The 21,417-nt window shown below is 45.5% G+C and overlaps 1 protein-coding gene and 1 non-coding gene across 2 annotated transcripts in view; one reads left to right on the forward strand and one right to left on the reverse strand.

Moving 5' to 3' along the window:
- LOC126106636 (UDP-glucosyltransferase 2-like) overlaps positions 1-21,417 on the reverse strand; it is a 136,806-nt gene that overhangs the window by 80,733 nt on the left and 34,656 nt on the right. The gene's annotated exons all lie outside the window — the stretch shown is intronic.
- On the forward strand, positions 9,398-9,472 carry Trnal-caa (transfer RNA leucine (anticodon CAA)). Its single transcript has one exon. It is a non-coding gene; the product is annotated as a tRNA-Leu (tRNA).

The raw sequence follows: 21,417 nt of genomic DNA on the forward strand, positions 1-21,417 counted from the left end.
ATTATTGTATTTCATTTGTTTTGTCGTTGCTGGTTTATGTCTTAATCTATGTGCCATTTGCCCTTCGTTCTGAAATGCCACTGCGATGTTTTTTGGAAAGCATTTAGCAATTCTTTCCGACACATGCCCTTTGTATGTCAGGGTGACAAACTTCTTCTTAACTTTAATTTTCCTAGAATCGCTACTGATGCCCGCGGATTTGTTTTTGATCTTGTTAAACATACGTGTAACATCTTGTGTCCTGTATCCGTTAGCTGCTGCTACTTGCTTAATAATACCCAGTTCTTTCTGCAACTCATCTTCCTGTAACGGCAATCTGAGGGCTCTGTTGCACATTGCATGAAAGTACGCTCTTTTATGCTGTGCCGGGTGGTGCGACGTCGCTACTATGATGTTGTCGGAGCAAGTGTCTTTTCTATAGACGCCGAAAACGTGCCTGCCTCCCTCCTTTCCGACGGTCAAATCTAAATAGTTAATCGCCCCATTGTTTTCCATTTCTAGTGTGAATTGAATTTTTGGATGATGCTCGTTTAAAACTTTAGTTTTATGTTTTAACAGATTGAAATTTACTTTACTTATGACAGTGAACTGTGTGTTCTGTACGGACAAGTTACTCTGTAACTACAACACATGGTATGTTGGCATTTAATACGTCCCAAAATTTCTTTTTGTAAACTAAGATATTTTTATCACTAACTGTATCTCTCTTATTAACATTTTTAACATTGTCTAACAGATCTGAAGATGGGCAGCTAGCCCGAAACCGGTAATTGAAAATAAAAGAATAGCGATCGAAGATTGAAACGCCATATTTTATTACAAATATTACTTTCTATTAATCGTGGTGGGACACCATTCTTGTGAATCTCGGGAGGACCATATAGTCTTGGTGGTACCGCATTATGTGGTCTCAGCCTCAGTAGCCGTCTTACAAATGGTTCAAATGGCTCTGAGCACTATGGGACAACATCTGAGGTCATCAGTCCCCTAGACTTAGAACTACTTAAACGTAACTGACCTAAGGACATCACACACATCCTTGCCCGAGGCAGGATTCGAACCTGTGACGGTAGCAGCAGCGCGATTCCGAACTGAAGCGCCTAGAGCCGCTCGGTCACAGCGGCCGGCTACCGAGTACCTTGCCAGTAAAAGTGATGCGTGTGCAGACAACATACACGAACATCAGTTATTACATAACAGGTCGCTACATGACAATGAAAAAAATAACGAAACAGCTGCCTAAAATGTATTCTAGAGCAGACTGTGAAAGCGAAGTTAATGTATACGTATCAGAAGAGATTTGCCCAGTGCATTTTAATATACTGGTGCAGCAGAAGAAAACACGTAATCCCGGAGACTAATTTAAAGGGAGACTGTTTAATTCCCATTGCTGCTACAGATGTTGTTAAGAACAATTTATGTAAAAATGCCTAGAATTACAATGTCAACTTCGCCAATAAAGGCCTAAAAAACACAAGCATCACCGTTGCGGCATGGGTGTATAATTAAAACCATAAAGGATATGAAGAAAAGAAGTTGTAAAACAATCTGTAACTTCTAAGGTAAGCAATAGTAATTGCATTTAATATTAAAAATTGATTGGCTTAAGTAAAACAATGATCCATCTGTTCAAAATGGATCTGAGCACTATGCGACTTAACTTCTGAGGTCATCAGTCGCCTAGAACTTAGAACTAATTAAACCTAACTAAGGACATCACACACATCTATGCCCGAGGCAGGATTCGAACCTGCCATCCATCTTTGTAAGGGTAACTAGAAGAAGGCCATTAAAAACGGGAAGAGCGGGGATATACACTCCTGGAAATTGAAATAAGAACACCGTGAATTCATTGTCCCAGGAAGGGGAAACTTTATTGACACATTCCTGGGGTCAGATACATCACATGATCACACTGACAGAACCACAGGCACATAGACACAGGCAACAGAGCATGCGTAATGTCGGCACTAGTACAGTGTATATCCACCTTTCGCAGCAATGCAGGCTGCTATTCTCCCTTGGAGACGATCGTAGAGATGCTGGATGTAGTCCTGTGGAACGGCTTGCCATGCCATTTCCACCTGGCGCCTCAGTTGGACCAGCGTTCGTGCTGGACGTGCAGACCGCGTGAGACGACGCTTCATCCAGTCCCAAACATGCTCAATGGGGGACAGATCCGGAGATCTTGCTGGCCAGGGTAGTTGACTTACACCTTCTAGAGCACGTTGGGTGGCACGGGATACATGCGGACGTGCATTGTCCTGTTGGAACAGCAAGTTCCCTTGCCGGTCTAGGAATGGTAGAACGATGGGTTCGATGACGGTTTGGATGTACCGTGCACTATTCAGTGTCCCCTCGACGATCACCAGTGGTGTACGGCCAGTGTAGGAGATCGCTCCCCACACCATGATGCCGGGTGTTGGCCCTGTGTGCCTCGGTCGTATGCAGTCCTGATTGTGGCGCTCACCTGCACGGCGCCAAACACGCATACGACCATCATTGGCACCAAGGCAGAAGCGACTCTCATCGCTGAAGACGACACGTCTCCATTCGTCCCTCCATTCACGCCTGTCGCGACACCACTGGAGGCGGGCTGCACGATGTTGGGGCGTGAGCGGAAGACGGCCTAACGGTGTGCGGGACCGTAGCCCAGCTTCATGGAGACGGTTGCGAATGGTCCTCGCCGATACCCCAGGAGCAACAGTGTCCCTAATTTGCTGGGAAGTGGCGGTGCGGTCCCCTACGGCACTGCGTAGGATCCTATGGTCTTGGCGTGCATCCGTACCTCGCTGCGGTCCGGTCCCAGGTCGACGGGCACGTGCACCTTCCGCCGACCACTGGCGACAACATCGATGTACTGTGGAGACCTCACGCCCCACGTGTTGAGCAATTCGGCGGTACGTCCACCCGGCCTCCCGCATGCCCACTATACGCCCTCGCTCAAGTCCGTCAACTGCACATACGGTTCACGTCCACGCTGTCGCGGCATGCTACCAGTGTTAAAGAGTGCGATGGAGCTCCGTATGCCACGGCAAACTGGCTGACACTGACGGCGGCGGTGCACAAATGCTGCGCAGCTAGCGCCATTCGACGGCCAACACCGCGGTTCCTGGTGTGTCCGCTGTGCCGTGCGTGTGATCATTGCTTGTACAGCCCTCTCGCAGTGTCCGGAGCAAGTATGGTGGGACTGACACACCGGTGTCAATGTGTTCTTTCTTCCATTTCCAGGAGTGTATTAGAGTAGCTCATCGAATGAATCGAAGAAAAATTTTTCTCTAAAATCCAGTTATTCCTTAAGAAGAGCCTCTGGCTCCTTTGTATGGTAAGTGTAAATTTCGAGAGCCTCAAGAGCAGTGGTTCCCAAACTTTCTTACACGAATTACCGCAGAGTGCAATTAGACACTAACTAGTAAGACCTCGCACTCCCCCCCCCCCTCCCCCCCCCCCTCCGTCTTTTGACCCACCACTCATTATCACCAACTTTAGAAACTTTAGAAACTTTAGAAACTGTAGAAAAAGTGGTTCAAATGGCTCTGAGCACTATGGGACTTAACATCTGTGGCCATCAGTCCCCTAGTACTTAGAACTACTTAAACCTAACTAACCTAAGGACATCACACACATCCATGCCCGAGGCAGGATTCGAACCTGCAACCGTAGCGGTCACGCGGTTCCAGACTGAAGCGCCTAGAACCGCACGGCCAGACCGCCCGCCAAAACTGTAGAATAAAAGACTTTTCTTGGAATACTTTTATTTTTAAAATGATGAAAGATGAAGAATATCTAGTTTGTGTGTGTGTGTGTGTGTGTGTGTGTGTTAGAATGAATAACGAAAGAATTCTTGGGGCATCGCAAGTGCAGCTCACATGGTAAGAAAGCTAACTATCCACAGTGAGGGCAGACGCTTGCTACAAAACGTGCTTCCCCTGCATTACTCCTTTCCTTTGCGGCACTTGCTTGACCTGCACACTGAAACTCCATTTAAAATGAACCAAGTTAAAATTTCTGCATTACACTTACTCTTCGTAAATGAATTGATTGTTGCACTCCTTACTTCTGAACTGGCAGATATTGGAAGACTTCAGGCTGTTAATGCTTTGTGTCTGACCACAGCCACTAATAGTAATAGTAATAATAATAATAATAATAATAATACCAATACCATATACAGCACCATACTATCTGTTATGTAGTCATTGCTATGTGTTGCTGTTGATTAATTCATTTATCTGTTTTGAACGAGTATTGAAGCAATTTCTGGACTCTTGCAGGTACTATCTACAACTTGGAGAACACATTTTCTTGTGATAATAACATTTGTTACGTATATGTCTCACTTTTATCATCGGTGATGTACGGGGTGAAGATCACCATATGTGTATATTGGGTGGACTGTTTGAGGAACCTGTAACCTCCACCGCATTAATGCTACTAATCGAGAATAAGTAATTACGGATAGCTTACATAATCAATGTTAGACACTTACAAAATTGTGATAATAGTAATGATTTAAAAAAATTAGTTTCATGACTCCAACAGAATCTAATCATTTAGTTTTTACCCCTCAGGAAATTTCATTTAACCTCTCAGGGGGTGATGACCCACAGGTTGGAAACCACTGCTCTACAGTATTAAGCAGAATACCTTTCGGGCCTGTGTGCAAAATTTGAGGTTATTTTCGAAGGTTCCCTCAGAATGCTTGTTGATATTTATTACTACACTCATGCTCATAAATTAAGGATAATGCTGATACATGGTGAAACAACGCTCTGGTGGGCGGTTTGGGGTTTAAATCACCTCGGGGTATGACCATGCGGTGCATTTGACCAGCGGTCGTCGCACGGTGGCGCTGGCAGCAGTCCACATACGCAAAGGGGTGTTGGTGCGTGTCAGAGTACGGTGCAGCGATTAAATATGCAGACGTTTTCAGAGGTGCTAATAATGACTGTGTGTTGAAAATGGCTCAATGGACACATTTTGATGACGTTATGAGGGGTAGAATACTAGGGCGACTGGAGGCTGGTCAAACACGGCAGGTCGTAGCACGAGCCCTCCCTGTGCCACAAAGTGTGATAAGATTATGGCAACGATTCCAGCAGACAGGAAACGTGTCCAGGCCCTACAGTACGGGACGTCCACAGCGTACGACACCACAAGAAGACCGATATCTCACCATCAGTGCCCGCAGATGGCCACGGAGTACTGCCGGTAACCTTGCTAGAGACTTTACCGCAGCCACTGGAACAGTTGTCCATAGACACACAGTCTACAGACGAAAGAACAGACATAGTTCATTCGCCAAGAGACCAGGAAGGTGCATTCCACTGACCCCTGGTCACAGGAGAGCCAGTAAAGCATGGTGTCAAGAACACGGTACATGGTCATTGGAACAGTGGTCCCAGGTTATTTTACCGACGAGTCCAGGTATAGTCTGAACAGTGATACTCGCCGGGTTTTCATCTGGCGTGAACCAGGAACCAGATACCAACCCCATAATGATGGTGTGGGGTGGGATTAGTATTGGTGGACGTACACCCCTGCCTGTCTTTGACAGAGGACCTGTAGTAGGTCAGCTGTTTCGGGACGTCATTTTGCACCAGCATGCCCGCCTTTTCAGGGATGCAGTGGGTCCCACGTTCCTCCTGATGGATGATAACGCACGGCCCCACCGAGCTGCCATCGTGGAGGAGTACCTTGAAACAGAAGATATCAGGTGAATGGAGTGGCCTACCTGTTCTCTAGACCTAAACCCCATCGGGCATGTCTGGGATGCTCTCAGTAAACTTATCGCTGCACGTCTTCAGACCCCTACGACACTTAAGTAGCCCCGACAGGCACTGGTGCAAGAATGGGAGGCTATACCCCAGCAGCTGATCGACCACCTGATCCATAGTATGCCAACCCATTGTGCGACCTGTGTATGTGTGCATTGTGATCATATCCCACATTGATGTTGGGGTACATGCGCAGGAAACAGTGGCGTTTTATAGTACACGTGTTTCAGAACGGTTTTCTCAACTTTTGTCCAATACTGTGGACTTACAGATCTGTGTCGTGCGTGTTCCCTATGTGCCTATGCTATTTGCGCCACGTTGTGTGGCACCACATTCTGAAATTATCCTTAATTTATGAGCATGAGTGATGATTCTACAGTTCGTTGATAGATTTGTGGAGATATGTGGCACCAGATGTGTACACACTTTTCATCTAATCATGGTAAATGACTGGTCATTGATTATGTACTCGGTGATTGCGCTCCATAGTGACCCATATGGGAACCATCGGATTCACATAAGGCGGATTTAGTGGGCACGACATTAAAGGGATTTGTCTGTTATGCTCCTCGATCCAAGGTAGCACGATTCTGGCTTCGAGAAGAGGATAATTATACCGCTGAAATGGAAGACTCAAGCATGAAGGGATGCATTTAGTCCACAGCTAACATGGTGTCTTCGATTGCTACCACATGTCCCATGCACGTGTAGGAGAATGTCTATCATAGCATAATACTGCTCCCACCAACCTGCACCCGTGGCGCGATGTACGTTTCGAGCAAACATTTGCCGGAATTATGGCGTTTTGGAGACGACCGTCGATCTGGTGTTCCAAAAACGAGAGTCTTCTGACGAACCGACACGTTTCCAGTGATACGCGGTCCAGTCTCGATGACCTCGAGTTCGCTAGATTCGTAATTGACAATGTCGTTGCTCCAACATGTGGACAGGTACGGATCGCCTGCTGCGGAGCCCATTGGTCAACAATGTACGCTGAATGGTGCGCTCCGGAACACACGTGCTTCCACCGGCATTGTGCCCTTTCCTTACAGGTGTCACAGATCACCATCTTTACAGGGCAGACAAGCCGTTCAGTGAACAGTCGTCATGGACGTCCAACCGCTTAACGCTAGTATAGTTCCACTGCCCTTCAACGACTTTCCGTAGATGCTCACGACAGTAGCACGTGAACACTCTACCAGCTTCGCCGTTTGACAGATTCTGCATAATAATAATCTGACTTATCTTAGCAGCTTTCTCCAATTGGAGCGCACATCTTCGCTAGGGTAATCCCCCATCCGGCTCTCCTCGGCTTACATACCTTTCTTACTGCGCCACGTTTCCGAAATGCCACCAGGAGCCATCCAACCTTGCAGTGGACAGTGGTCATAATGTTCTGGCTGATCAGTGTGTTCGCCTAAATACAAGTCGTGGATTGGGAACCATTTGTCACGTTTCTTTGGCATAAACTGTGTAAACCTGCACCTTGCTTTGCTTCGAACTAACTGCTCAGAGACCGAGCGAGGTGGCTCAGTGATCAGCACACTGGCCTCGCATTCTGGAGGACGACGGTTCAATCTCGCGTCCGGCTATCCTGATTTAGGTTTTCCGTGATTTCCCTAAATCGCTCCAGGTAATTGCTGGGATGGTTCCTTCCCTAATCCGATGAGACTGATGACATCGCTGTCTGGTCTCCTCCCCCAAAAACGACCCAACCCAACTTCTCAGTGCGGCGCGGAGTGGCCGCGCGGTTAGAGGCGCCATGTCACGGACTGCGTCCCTCGGGAATGGATATGTCTGTGTTGTTCTTAGCATAAGTTAGTTTAAGTAGTGGGTAAGTCTAGGGACAGATGACCTCAACAGTTTGGTCGCTGAGGAATTCACATATTTGAAGTGCTCAGTATTTATAATGTTTTCGGCAGTGTAGTACCAGCGGAGGCAGTTTTGCACGAACTAGTTGCGTATTTCAGAAAAAGGAGCAAACTAACATGCAAGGATGCAATGATCTCTACACGAGTTGTCATCGATTAATCGGTCTCTTGTCCATTATCCCTGCTAAACTTAGACCACCAAGGACGCGATCAGAAGTCATTCAAGGAAACATTTTTCGTCGAAAAAGCACCTCTGGTGCATATAATACCGATCATCGCCTCCAATTCTTCCAGTGCTGTGGTCCAAGAGCAGTTTCTTATTCCATTTAGAACATTTGATCCAATAAAGGCATTCATGACCTACTCTCTGCCAACTAGAGAAAATCGACAAATCGGTTGTACCAGAGCATAATCTTCAATCAGCAAGACGACTTCGGCTATGTAGAGAAGACTTTGAAATATATAAACGTAAGGATAATTTTAGTAGGGAAGAAGAGACCATGAAGCTCACCGTCATATGGACATTAGCTCTGCAGAGACGCTAAACAGTATTTTATCTTTGAGAAGATGACAACCGATTGTTAAGTTTTATTTTGAGAAGGATCATCTCTATGCGATTGCAGGTTCTCTCGACGTATTTCAGCTATGAACTCTTCACAGGTTATCAGCCGAGTGGCGTGGTCTTCTAGTCGCAACATTTGAATGGATTGCGTATCCATCATCTTCGCCTACCACAGACAGCGGTTTATGCGGACTGTACTTCCAGATGTACATGATGATGTCCGACTGAGGCAACGCCTGAACATGTTAGTTATGCATGACGGTGTACGAGTGCACCAGCTTCTGACACTGACGTATGGTCAACATTGGATAGGTAGAGGACGTTGCGACTAGAAGAGGACGCCACTCGGCTGATAACCCGTGAAGATTCCATAAGGATCATCTCCGCTTATCACATGTAACTCCGGCCACCTCCCCTTTTTCTGAAAAATACAGAGAGTTCATTTTAACTGAAGACATTGAAATATCTCGAAGACTGCGCATCGGATCAAAAAAAGTTATTATATCAGTTTTTTTTGTCTTGGAGGGGGACATCCAAGGATACCACAGTCGACCCGCCACCCAACCCAATGCGTGCCGTGTGTTCCTCGTGCTTTGCGGACTGTGTGATAGACGCAGTGTACTGTAACTAGCAGAATGGTCATGTCGGGAACAAGCCGAGATGGTGTTTGAGTACAGCCAAGTACAGGGAAACGGTGGAGAGCCAGCACGACTATACCAAAATAAGTACCCTCACAGACACCAGCCATATGACGCAGCATTTTAATTCTTCTCTGTAGTTTGTGTGATCATCTGCACTTCTAGACCGACGGACGTGCAGGGAGAAGGCGAACTGTGGGTACACCAGATCTAGAGGACAAGGTTCTACACGATATTGAGGCAAACCTGGTACAAACTCCAGGCAAGTGGCCCACCAACATGGTGTAAGCCAAAGTATAACTACGTGTATCCCGAATGAGATTTTCACTCTGCAGTGAAATGTGCGCTGATATGAAATTTCCTGGTAGATTAAAACTGTGTGCCGGACCGAGACTCGAGCTCTGGACCTTTGCCTTTCACGGGCAAGTGCTCTACCAACTGAGCTACCCAAGCACGACTCACGACCCGTCCTCAAAGCTTCACAGAAGCTCTTCTGCGAACCTGCGAAGAAGAGCTTCTGTGAAGTTTGGAAGGTAGGAGACGAGGTCGTGCTTGGGTAGCTCAGATGGTAGAGCACTTGCCCTCAAAAGGCAAATGTCCCGAGTTCGAGTCTCGGCCCGGCACACAGTTTTAATCCGCCAGGAAATTTCATGTGTATCCTGCATGCCAACCCTTCTATCCCTGTCACCTACAACGAGTTCAACGATTATCAGCAGCGGATTTCCCTCTGTGGGAAAATTTGTCGATGGTTTTTACGCCAGAAAATCACAACTTTTAGCAGAACTGTCATCAGTCTGCGTAATCGTCATTTATGAGCTAGAGAATGGGGAATGGTTGAGGCGTATCATTAATGTCAGTTTAGCATCAATGTGTGGGCAGGGATTCATACTCGGAACAGTTTTCATACCACAACGCCTTGACGGAGAAATGTACCCGGACTTCCTGCGGAACACTCTGCTTGGGCTCCTTGAGAATGTGCCTTTAGCAATACGACAGGTTATATGGTTTCTGCATGACGGAGCTCAGCCACAATTTCGCATTACAGCTGGTGAATGAAGATGATGCCACTCCATAGACTGCCTTTTTGTTTCCGGCGCAAAGTGGTGCACCCAGTTTTTGCCCCCCGTTACGATCTGTGACAGAAAGGCCTCTCCGTCGGTCTCGAAACGCTCCAACAATTCAGATGAAATGGCCTTTCTTTAAACCTTGTGGTCTGCCCTGAGCATTCGTGGAACCCATCGTGAGTACCTCTTTGAATATCCGAGAGCGTCGATCATTGCAGACGCACTTCCAATGCTGACCGACAATTGTGAAGCCAATTGTCGAGGTATAATGCGCCGGTCGGCACGAATAATGGCATTCACACGATTCGGCACGTCTGGATCAGTGGCTGTGATAGGACTTCCAGTGCGTGGCTGATCGTGGTTCTCTGTCTCTGCATTTCCTGAGACTGTAACTTCAAATGTTCAAATGCGGGTTAATGCCTAAGAGACCAAACTGCTTAGGTCATCGGCCCCCTGGACTTACACACTTCTTAAACTAACTTATGCCAAGAACAACACACACACCCATGCCCGAAAGAGGACTCTGACCTCCGGCGGGAGGGGTCGCGATGTCCGTAACATGACGCCTCAAACCGAACGGCCACTCCGCGCGGCAGGTTATAACTTTCTCTACCCATCACCCAACCGTACTCCTATCAATTGCAGCGTCGCCACACACTGCACGAAAATGTTTATATATGTTCACCACGGTTTCTTTTTCTACACACAAGAATTAAACAACAGCACGCTGCTTGTAACGAGAGTCGTATGTAGACGTCATTTTGACGTTGTACTACGGCTCTGCCCTCTGTCAGAAGGCTCGAAACATCAACAGCGCACTGAACAAACATCAAACGTGAAACACCAACAAGGACGTTTGTCTGTGTATATTAATGGTCCAAATGGCTCTGAGCACTATGGGACTTAACTGCTGAGGTCATCAGGCCCCTAGAACTTAGAACTACTTAAACCTACTTGTTGATTTTTAAGATTTCTTGTTTGGACGCCTTCGACCGTGAAAGAATTGCATTTTGAAATTCATAGTTGTGAAGGTTTGGCTATGTGCCGCTTTGGTTGTAAATGTTATTAAAGTACAATAAATTACAATTTTCAGGTGGAACTGAACCCAACCTTATTTGGCCCTTTCCACAGTCCTAAGCACCTGTTCTTCCCAGCGGGTTTAGCGCGCGTATCACGCAGATTCTTATTTCTTATCTGAACACATGCAGAACTTTAGTTCTTAAATGAACGCTATAAGGAAAAGAACATTGTGAACGACCACCGGAAGGAGTTGTTGGGCCTAAATTTCACCCTCAAAACAGACCATAGCAAGTGCTGCAGTGTAGCTACGAATATCATCGAAATAATTCCCTCGTTTCTCTTTAATCGTTCGATCATTCGAAGTGCGTCCTTGATACAGTCTATCCAAAAATAAATTTTGTGTTAACACTGCCAAATTAACTTTATCCTTACGACAACACAAAGTTAATTTCGTTTATCACGTAAAACAACCTCAGATGCGAAATATTTTGCATTACAAAATCTGCACTGTAAATTCATCAAATCGCAATTATTACTCGCAAAATTATGTGGAATTACGTTCGGTGTATATTTAAATGTATCTTTCATGACAAGGATAATCATTATCAACGTCCTATTACTTTGTTTACGCAAAAAATTGTGTCTCTCTAGCTCAATGTTTTTCAGTTAGACTTGTTGATGTTCTTCGAGGCACAGCCGAAAACAAATACAATTCTCGTGGAGTTGTAGAAATTAAAAATCAAAAACTTACTTCAGATTTCGTGGCAACGGCATTTTAGAACATGTTTTTTGCTCTCGTATCATGTCGTTTTTGGAAACCCAGAATCTACTATGTAGGAATCAACATGGATTCCGGAAACAGCGATCGTGTGAGACCCAACTCGCTTTATTTGTTCATGAGACCCAGAAAATATTAGATACAGGCTCCCAGGTAGATGCTATTTTTCTTGACTTCCGGAAGGCGTTCGATACAGTTCCGCACTGTCGCCTGATATATAAAGTAAGAGCCTACGGAATATCAGACTAGCTGCGTGACTGGATTGAATAGTTTTTAGCAAACAGAACACAGCATGTTGTTATCAATGGAGAGACGTCTACAGACGTTAAAGTAACCTCTGGCGTGCCACAGGGGACTGTTATGGGACCATTGCTTTTCACAATATATATAAATGACCTAGTAGATAGTGTCGGAAGTTCCATGCGGCTTTTCGCGGATGATGCTGTAATATACAGAGAAGTTGCAGCATTAGAAAATTGTAGCGAAATGCAGGAAGATCTGCAGCGGATAGGCACTTGGTGCAGGGAGTGGCAACTGACCCTTAACATAGACAAAGGTAATGTATTGCGAATACATAGAAAGAAGGAGCCTTTATTGTATGATTATATGATATCGGAACAAACACTGGTAGCAGTTACTTCTGTAAAATATCTGGGAGTATGCGTGCGGAACGATTTGAAGTGGAATGATCATATAAAATTAATTGTTGGTAAGGCGGGTACCAGGTTGAGATTCATTGGGAGAGTCCTTAGAAAATGTAGTCCATCAACAAAGGAGGTGGCTTACAAAACACTCGTTCGACATATACTTGAGAATTGCGCATCAGTGTGGGATCCGTACCAGATCGGGTTGACGGAGGAGATAGAGAAGATCCAAAGAAGAGCGGCGCGTTTCGTCACAGGGTTATTTGGTAACCGTGATAGCGCTACGGAGATGTTTAACAAACTCAAGTGGCAGACTCTGCAAGAGAGGCGCTCTTCATCGCGGTGTAGCTTGCTCGCCAGGTTTCGAGAGGGTGCGTTTCTGGATGAGGTATCGAATATATTGCTTCCCCCTACTTATACCTCCCGAGGAGATCACGAATGTAAAATTAGAGAGATTAGAGCACGCACGGAGGCTTTCAGACAGTCGTTCTTCCCGCGAACCATACGCGACTGGAACAGGAAAGGGAGGTAATGACAATGGCACGGAAAGTGCCCTCCGCCACACACCGTTGGGTGACTCGCGGAGTATAAATGTAAATGTAGATGTAGATTTTGAACTCAAAGCTACTTCCGTTTACTCTTAGTCAAAAGTGAGCGAAGAATCGTCAATACACAGCGTGATGTAGTCTTCGTTGCCCCCTAAGGCTTCGTTACTACGAGGTATCGTTTTCAGCGACGTAGCAGTTGTGGTATCACAGCTGCCCGGCGTGCGTGTGCAACTGCGAATGGACAATCTGCAGCATTTAACCATGGACGTCCCTACAATAATGCAATTTCGCGAACGGTTGTTGCTTTCAACCGTCCTTTCTAGCGTAGCACCTCATGGCTAGAAGTTGTTGCTGTTGTAGTTGGCAGAAGAGTCAACACCGTGTTACGAGAGGAGGCCGAAATGCACGCGTTTTAGCTCACGCAGGCTGGCGTGAGAAGGGAAGAACTATACTGACGTGAGGTCTGGAACATGACAAGGAATTAAAATTCAGAAAGCGGACATAATTAGTTTGATACTTAACTTTAATCCATTAATGATGAACGTCGCTCTTGACGGTACATGATTCACAATATTACCTTTTCAGAATAGTAACTGAATATGGCGCCTTGCTAGGTCGTAGCAAATGACGTAGCTGAAGGCTATGCTAAACTGTCGTCTCGGCAAATGAGAGCGTATGTAGACAGTGAACCATCGCTAGCAAAGTCGGCTGTACAACTGGGGCGAGTGCTAGGGAGTTTCTCTAGACTAGACCTGCCGTGTGGCGGGGCCTGGTCTGCAATCACTGATAGTGGCGACACGCGGGTCCGACGTATACTAACGGACCGCGGCCGATTTAAATGCTACCACCTAGCAAGTGTGGTGTCTGGCGGTGACACCACAGTTACCAGTATGAGAACAGAGGGAAAGTGTTCTAAAGTGTGCGTGTCTACTTACTTTCTTTCCTCTCTTACCGGCTACGTACACCCGTGATTTCCTACTTGTGCGCATCTACGGCAGGATATATTTAGATCTCTACAAGTTTGATTGTCCTCCTTGTGCAATTAGTATTAAAAATATTTCAATTTTCGACGCTCAGTGTGCAGTGGGAACATCAGTATCGGAGTACTTCACCCCTACTGTTTATCCTCTGTATGGACATGCTCATCCTCTGTATGACGTACGACCTACAGTCACCCCACCATTGGTCACTCCTATATGCAGACGATGTTTTACTGGCAAGCGAACACTGTAAAGAGCTCCAGGAACAGACGCAGCAATGGAATCAACGAACTGGCAATCTTGACCTCCGACTGAATGTTAAGAAGACAGAACACAGGGTGTATGGTATTCGAACCGATGAGGCCGTCAAAGTCGGTGGCGGAGACCTGAAAAACGTGGATCAATTCAAATACCTTCGCTCACCGATATGCAGTGATGGTGGAAGTATGCGGAATGTCCGTGCCCGTGTTTACATAGCCTGGCGCCAAGTGATCGGCGTCCTGTGTGATTTCTCTATGCTTTTACGCCTTAAGTCAAAGGTTTATAGGACTTTAAAGGTCGGAGTGTTGGCCAACGACAATGTAGCATGGGCAGGCTCTCCACGTGATGGAAATGCGTGGTCTCTTGGGCTTACCCGGTTTGACCATGCAACCAAGGTCGACGATCGACGGCGACTTGGGAGTTGCATCCATCTCAGACAAAACGGGAAAGTAGGCGAAGATGGTACGGACATGCCATGCGCGGTAAAGCAGACTTGGTGGGAAGAACAGCTATGCATCTGGACATAAATGGCCGACGAGCTAGTGGCAGACCCAAGACAAGATGGATGGACAGTATAATGAAAGATATGAAATTCACCAATGCCATCCATGAAGATGCCCTTGACAGACCCAAACGGAGGCAGCTGTGTCAGCAAGACGCTCGCGCGGCATAAACGCTAAGAAGAAGAAGATGGTGATGATGTTGGTTTGTGGAGCGCTCAGCATCGTGGTCATCAGCGCCTGTAAAAGCTCTAAATATTTCCATTTCGAGTCTCGGCACTTCCAGAATGATGATGAGATGATGAGGTCAAGACACCTAGTCCCCAGGTGGAGAAAATCCCCGACCCGACCGGGAATCGAACCCGGGATCCCGTGATCCACAGGCAGCAACGCTAGCCACTAGATCACGAGGTGCGGACTCTAAGAAGAAGACTTATTAACATTATGATTATGATTAAACTGTACTAGTGAACATAAGGATTTGGTTTATGTTTCAAAAAACCTTAAGTATCACTCGAGTCAGTCCATTGAAGCGTTCCGAACGCCTGGGAGCAGGAGGTAGCCTATATTGAGGAGAAGTGGACCCACATATTACGAGGGCAGTTCAATAAGTAATGCAACACATTTTTTTTCTCGGCCAATTTTGGTTGAAGAAACCGGAAATTTCTTGTGGAATATTTTCAAACATTCCCGCTTCGTCTCGTATAGTTTCATTGACTTCCGACAGGTGGCAGCGCTGTACGGAGCTGTTAAAATGGCGTCTGTAACGGATGTGCGTTGCAAACAACGGGCAGTGATCGAGTTTCTTTTGGCGGAAAACCAGGGCATCTCAGATATTCATAGGCGCTTGGAGAATGTCTACGGTGATCTGGCAGTGGACAAAAGCACTGTGAGTCGTTGGGCAGAGCGTGTCTCATCATCGCCGCAAGGTCAAGCAAGACTGTCTGATCTCCCGCGTGCGGGCCGGCCGTGCACAGCTGTGACTCCTGCAATGGCGGAGCGTGCGAACACACTCGTTCGAGATGATCGACGGATCACCATCAAACAACTCAGTGCTCAACTTGACATCTCTGTTGGTAGTGCTGTCACAATTGTTCACCAGTTGGGATATTCAAAGGTTTGTTCCCGTTGGGTCCCTCGTTGTCTAACCGAACACCATAAAGAGCAAAGGAGAACCATCTGTGCGGAATTGCTTGCTCGTCATGTGGCTGAGGGGGACAATTTCTTGTCAAAGATTGTTACAGGCGATGAAACATGGGTTCATCACTTCGAACCTGAAACAAAACGGCAATCAATGGAGTGGCGCCACACCCACTCCCCTACCAAGAAAAAGTTTAAAGCCATACTCTCAGCCGGTAAAGTCATGGTTACAGTCTTCTGGGACGCTGAAGGGGTTATTCTGTTCGATGTCCTTCCCCATGGTCAAACGATCGACTCTGAAGTGTATTGTGCTACTCTTCAGAAATTGAAGAAACGACTTCAGCGTGTTCGTAGGCACAAAAATCTGAACGAACTTCTCCTTCTTCATGACAACGCAAGACCTCACACAAGTCTTCGCACCCGAGAGAAGCTCACAAAACTTCAGTGGACTGTTCTTCCTCATGCACCCTACAGCCCCGATCTCGCACCGTCGGATTTCCATATGTTTGGCCCAATGAAGGACGCAATCCGTGGGAGGCACTACGCGGATGATGAAGAAGTTATTGATGCAGTACGACGTTGGCTCCGACATCGACCAGTGGAATGGTACCGTGCAGGCATACAGGCCCTCATTTCAAGGTGGCGTAAGGCCGTAGCATTGAATGGAGATTACGTTGAAAAATAGTGTTGTGTAGCTAAATGATTGGGGAATAACCTGGTGTATTTCAATGCTGAATAAAACAACCCCTGTTTCAGAAAAAAATGTGTTGCATTACTTATTGAACTGCCCTCGTACAAAGGTATTATGTGGGAGCCAAAACTGGAGGTGAACGCGAGTCTCTTTAAACTGCTATACTGTCTGGTATCGGCCTTACTACCTCTCTGAGGAATAGCTGTCAAACGCTGCATTCCAAATCTCACTTCAGCAGTCTGGTAGTGGTAGATATCCAGCATGACGTCACGAGTTGGGGGGGGGGAGGGGGTTGGGTTTACACGATATTAGGCAGGTGTATCAGTTTCTTTGACTCTTCAGTGTATGTTACATGCCGACAAACAATTTTGTACGTACTTCTTGATTCAGCTGCGAACCTACTTAAACATACGAAACACTAAGTGCAGCAAATAGTTGCTGCTCAATACACCCTATACGTCCTGTAAGGAAAAAATGGCTCTGAGCACTATGGGACTTAACATCTATGGTCATCAGTGCCCTAGAATTTAGAACAACCTAAACCTAACTAACCTAAGGACAGCACACAACACCCAGTCATCACGAGGCAGAGAAAAACCATGACCCCGCCGGGAATCGAACCCAGGAACCCGGGGGTGGGAAGCGAGAACGCTACCGCACGACCACGAACTGCGGACATCCTGTAAGATGTTGTTGTTGTGGTCTTCAGTCCTGAGACTGGTTTGATGCAGCTCTCCATGCTACTCTATCCTGTGCAAGCTTCTTCATCTCCCAGTACCTAATGCAACCTACATCCTTCTGAATCTGCTTAGTGTATTCATCTCTTGGTCTCCCTCTACGATTTTTACCCTCCACGCTACCCTCCAGTACTAAATTGGTGATCCCTTGATGCCTCAGAACATGTCCTACCAACCGATCCCTTCTTCTGGTCAAGTTGTGCCACAAACTTCTCTTCTCCCCAATCCTATTCAATACTTATGTGATCTACCCATCTAATCTTGAGCATTCTTCTGTAGCACCACATTTCGAAAGCTTCTATTCTCTTGTTGTCCAAACTATTTATCGTCCATGTTTCACTTCCATACATGGCTACACTCCATACAAATACTTTCAGAAACGACTTCCTGACGCTTAAATCTATACTCGATGTTAACAAATTTCTCTTCTTCATAAACGCTTTCCTTGCCATTGCTAGTCTACATTTTATATCCTCTCTACTTCGACCATCATCAGTTATTTTGCTCCCCAAATAGCAAAACTCCTTTACTACTTTAAGTGTCTCATTTCCTAATCTAATTCCCTCAGCATCACCCGATTTAATTCGACTACATTCCATTATCCTCGTTTTGCTTTTGTTGATGTACATCTTATATCCTCCTTTCAAGACACTGCCCATTCCATTCAACTGCTCTTCCAAGTCCTTTGCTGTCTCTGACAGAATTACAACGTCATCGGCGAACCTCAAAGTTTTTATTTCTTCTCCATGGATTTTAATACCTACTCCGAATTTTTCTTTTGTTTCCTTTACTGCTTGCTCAATATACAGATTGAATAACATTGGGGAGAGGCTACAACCCTGTCTTACTCCCTTCCCAACCACTGCTTCCCTTTCATGTCCCTCGACTCTTATAACTGCCATCTGGTTTCTGTACAAATTGTAAATAGCCTTTCGCTCCCTGCATTTTACCCCTGCCACCTTTAGAATTTGAAAGAGAGTGTTCCAGTCAACATTGTCAGAAGCTTTCTCTAAGTCTACAAATGCTAGAAACGTAGGTTCGCCTTTCCTTAATCTTTCTTCTAAGATAAGTCGTAAGGTCAGTATTGCCTCACGTGTTCCAGTGTTTCTATGGAATCCAAACTGATCTTCCCTGAGGTCGGCTTCTACTAGTTTTTCCATTCGTCTGTAAAGAATTCGTGTTAGTATTTTATAGCTGTGGCTTATTAATCTGATTGTTTGGTAATTTTCAAATCTGTCAACACCTGCTTTCTTTGGGATTGGAATTATTATATTCTTCTTGAAGTCTGAGGGTATTTCGCCTGTCTCATACATCTTGCTGACCAGATGGTAGAGTTTTGTCAGGACTGGCTCTCCCAAGTCCGTCAGTAGTTCCAATGGAATGTTGTCTACTCCGGGGGCCTTGTTTCGACTCAGGTCTTTCAGTGCTCTGTCAAACTCTTCACGCAGTATCGTATCTCCCATTTCATCTTCCTCTACATCCTCTTCCATTTCCATAATATTGTCCTCAAGTACATCGCCCTTGTATAGACCCTCTATATACTCCTCCCACCTTTCTGCTTTCCCTTCTTTGCTTAGAACTGGGTTTCCATCTGAGCTCTTGATGTTCATACAAGTGGTTCTCTTATCTCCAAAGGTCTCTTTAATTTTCCTGTAGACAGTATCTATCGTACCCCTAGATATTACACTAAAATTCCGTTTATATCTTTTAATGTAGATTCTCCTGTCTTTATGGGAAATGTATTCAAAAACAATTTTTAAAAAACAGAAACACGTATAGTACCGATTCACGTCAACTGTCACTTGCCAACGACATAGTAGGAGAAATCGGCAAACAGTGAAAAATTAGCTGTGAATAGCAACTGCAGTCGATGTCGTCATTCCAGAATACTCGGCTTAGGAGTCCTCACGCTGCGTGTAATTTTCGTCTTGTAGCTGTAGGTGTCCGTATACACGCACGTGTTTACACCTGAACCACTGTGTCCGTCGCGGTGCTCTGACTAAGCTGTTTTGAGGCGCTCTTTGCTAATGGCCGCGGGATACAGTAGCTTTCTTCAAGGCTGGAGAGGAGCTAAGAGTTGCATGTTTCCTCTGAAGGACAGACACCGGCGTCGAGTTGAGTTTCCTGCTACCCGTCACGGAAGCCGGTGCCCTAGGGCGTGCTGCTGTGGCGCAACGCGTTTGTCCGTCGCCTCCTCCCGTGATGGAGCCAGCTTTCACTCCTAACGTCCAGAGAACTCTCGAATCAGATACAACAGTCACACTATGGTCATCGCCCTATCATCATACGTGTCCTGATCATCATCATCATCCATTTGCCTACACTGCTGGAGTCAGGCCTGTACCAAATTCCTCCATTCGTCTTTAGGTTCTGTACATCCAAATTTGTACTGATTATTATTATTATTATTTTCCTTATATCGTCAATTCATCCGTAGTGCTCATGCTCTCGGTATTTTCTTATCGTGAGGAATCCAACGTAGTATCACCGCATTTTCCATTTCCTCTCGCTACACAGGGGTTTAAAACTGAAAAAAACTGCAAAACGGTGGGAATTTAAGGAGATGGGACCTGGATAAATTGACAGAACCAGAGGTTGTAGAGTGTTTGATGGAGAGCATCAGGTAACAATTGACAAAAATGGGGGAAAGAAATACAGTAGATGAAGAATGGGTAGCTTTGAGGGATGAAATAGTGAAGACAGCAGAGGATGAAGTAGGTAAAAGCCGAGGGCTAGTAGAAATCCTTGGGTAACAGAAGAAATATTGAATTTATTTGATGAAAGGAGAAAATATAAAAATGCGGTAAATGAGGCAGGCAAAAAAGAATACAAACGTCCCAAAAATGAGATCGACAGGAAGGGCAAAATGGCTAAGCAGGGATGACTGGAGGGCAAATGCAAGGATGTAGAGGCTTATCTCACTAGGGGTGAGATAGATGCTGCCTACAGGAAAATTGAAGAGACCTTTAGAGAGAAGAGAACCACTTGTGTGAACATCAAGAGCTCAGATGGAATACCAGTTCCAAGCAAAGAAGGGAAGGCACAAAGGTGGAAGGAGTATATAGAGGGTCTATACAAGGGCGATGTTCTTGAGGACAATATTATAGGAATGGAAGAGAATGTAGATGAAGATGAAATAGGAGATATGATACTGCCTGAAGAGTTTAACAAAGCACTCAAAGATCGAAACAAGGCCCCGGGAGTAGGCAACAGTTCTATTAGAACTACTGATAGCCTTGGGAGAGCCAGCCTTCACAAAACCCTACCATCTGGTGAGAAAGATGTATGAGACAGGCGAAATAACCTCAGACTTCAAGAAGAATATAATAATTCCAATCCCAAAGAAAGCAGGTGTTGACAGATGTGAGAATTACCGAACGATCAGTTTAATAAGTCACAGCTGCAAAGTACTAACACGAATTCTTTACAGACGAATGGAAAAACTAGTAGAAGCCGACGTCGGGGAAGATCAGTTTGGATTCCGTTGAAATATTGGAACACGTGAGGCAAAACTGACCTCATGACTCATCTTAGAAGAAAGATTAAGGACAGGCGAACCTACGTTTCTATCATTCGTAGACTTACAGAAAGCTTTTGGCAATGTTGACTGGAATACTCTCTTTCAAATTCTGAAGGTGTCAGGGGTAAAATACAGGGAGCGAAAGGCTATTTACAATTTGTACAGAAACCAGATGGCAGTTATAACAGTCGAGGGACATGAAAGGGAAGCAGTGGTTGGGAAGGGAGTGAGGCAGGGTTTTAGCCTATCCCCGATGTTATTTAGTCTGTATATTGAGCAAGCAGTAAAGAAAGAAAAGAAAAATTCGGAGTACGAATTAAAATCCATGGAGAAGGAATAAAAACTTTGAGGTTCGCCGATGACATTGTAATTCTGTTAAAGACAGCAAAGGACCTGGAAGAGCAACTGAACGGAATGGACAGTGTCTTGTAAGGAGGATATTAGATGAACATAAAAAAAAGCAAAACGAGGATAATGGAATGTATTCGAATTAAATCGGGTGATGCTGAGGGTATTAGACTGAATGAGACGCTTAAAGTAGTAAATGAGTTTTGCTATTTGGGGATCAAAAAACTGATGATGGTCGAAGTAAATAGGATATAAAATGTAGACTGGCAATGGCAAGGAAAGCGTTTCTGAAGAAGAGAAATTTGTTAACATCGAGTATAGATTTAAGCCTCAGGAAG

Source organism: Schistocerca cancellata, chromosome 10, assembly GCF_023864275.1.
Source record: "Schistocerca cancellata isolate TAMUIC-IGC-003103 chromosome 10, iqSchCanc2.1, whole genome shotgun sequence".
Classification (NCBI taxonomy): domain Eukaryota; kingdom Metazoa; phylum Arthropoda; class Insecta; order Orthoptera; family Acrididae; genus Schistocerca; species Schistocerca cancellata.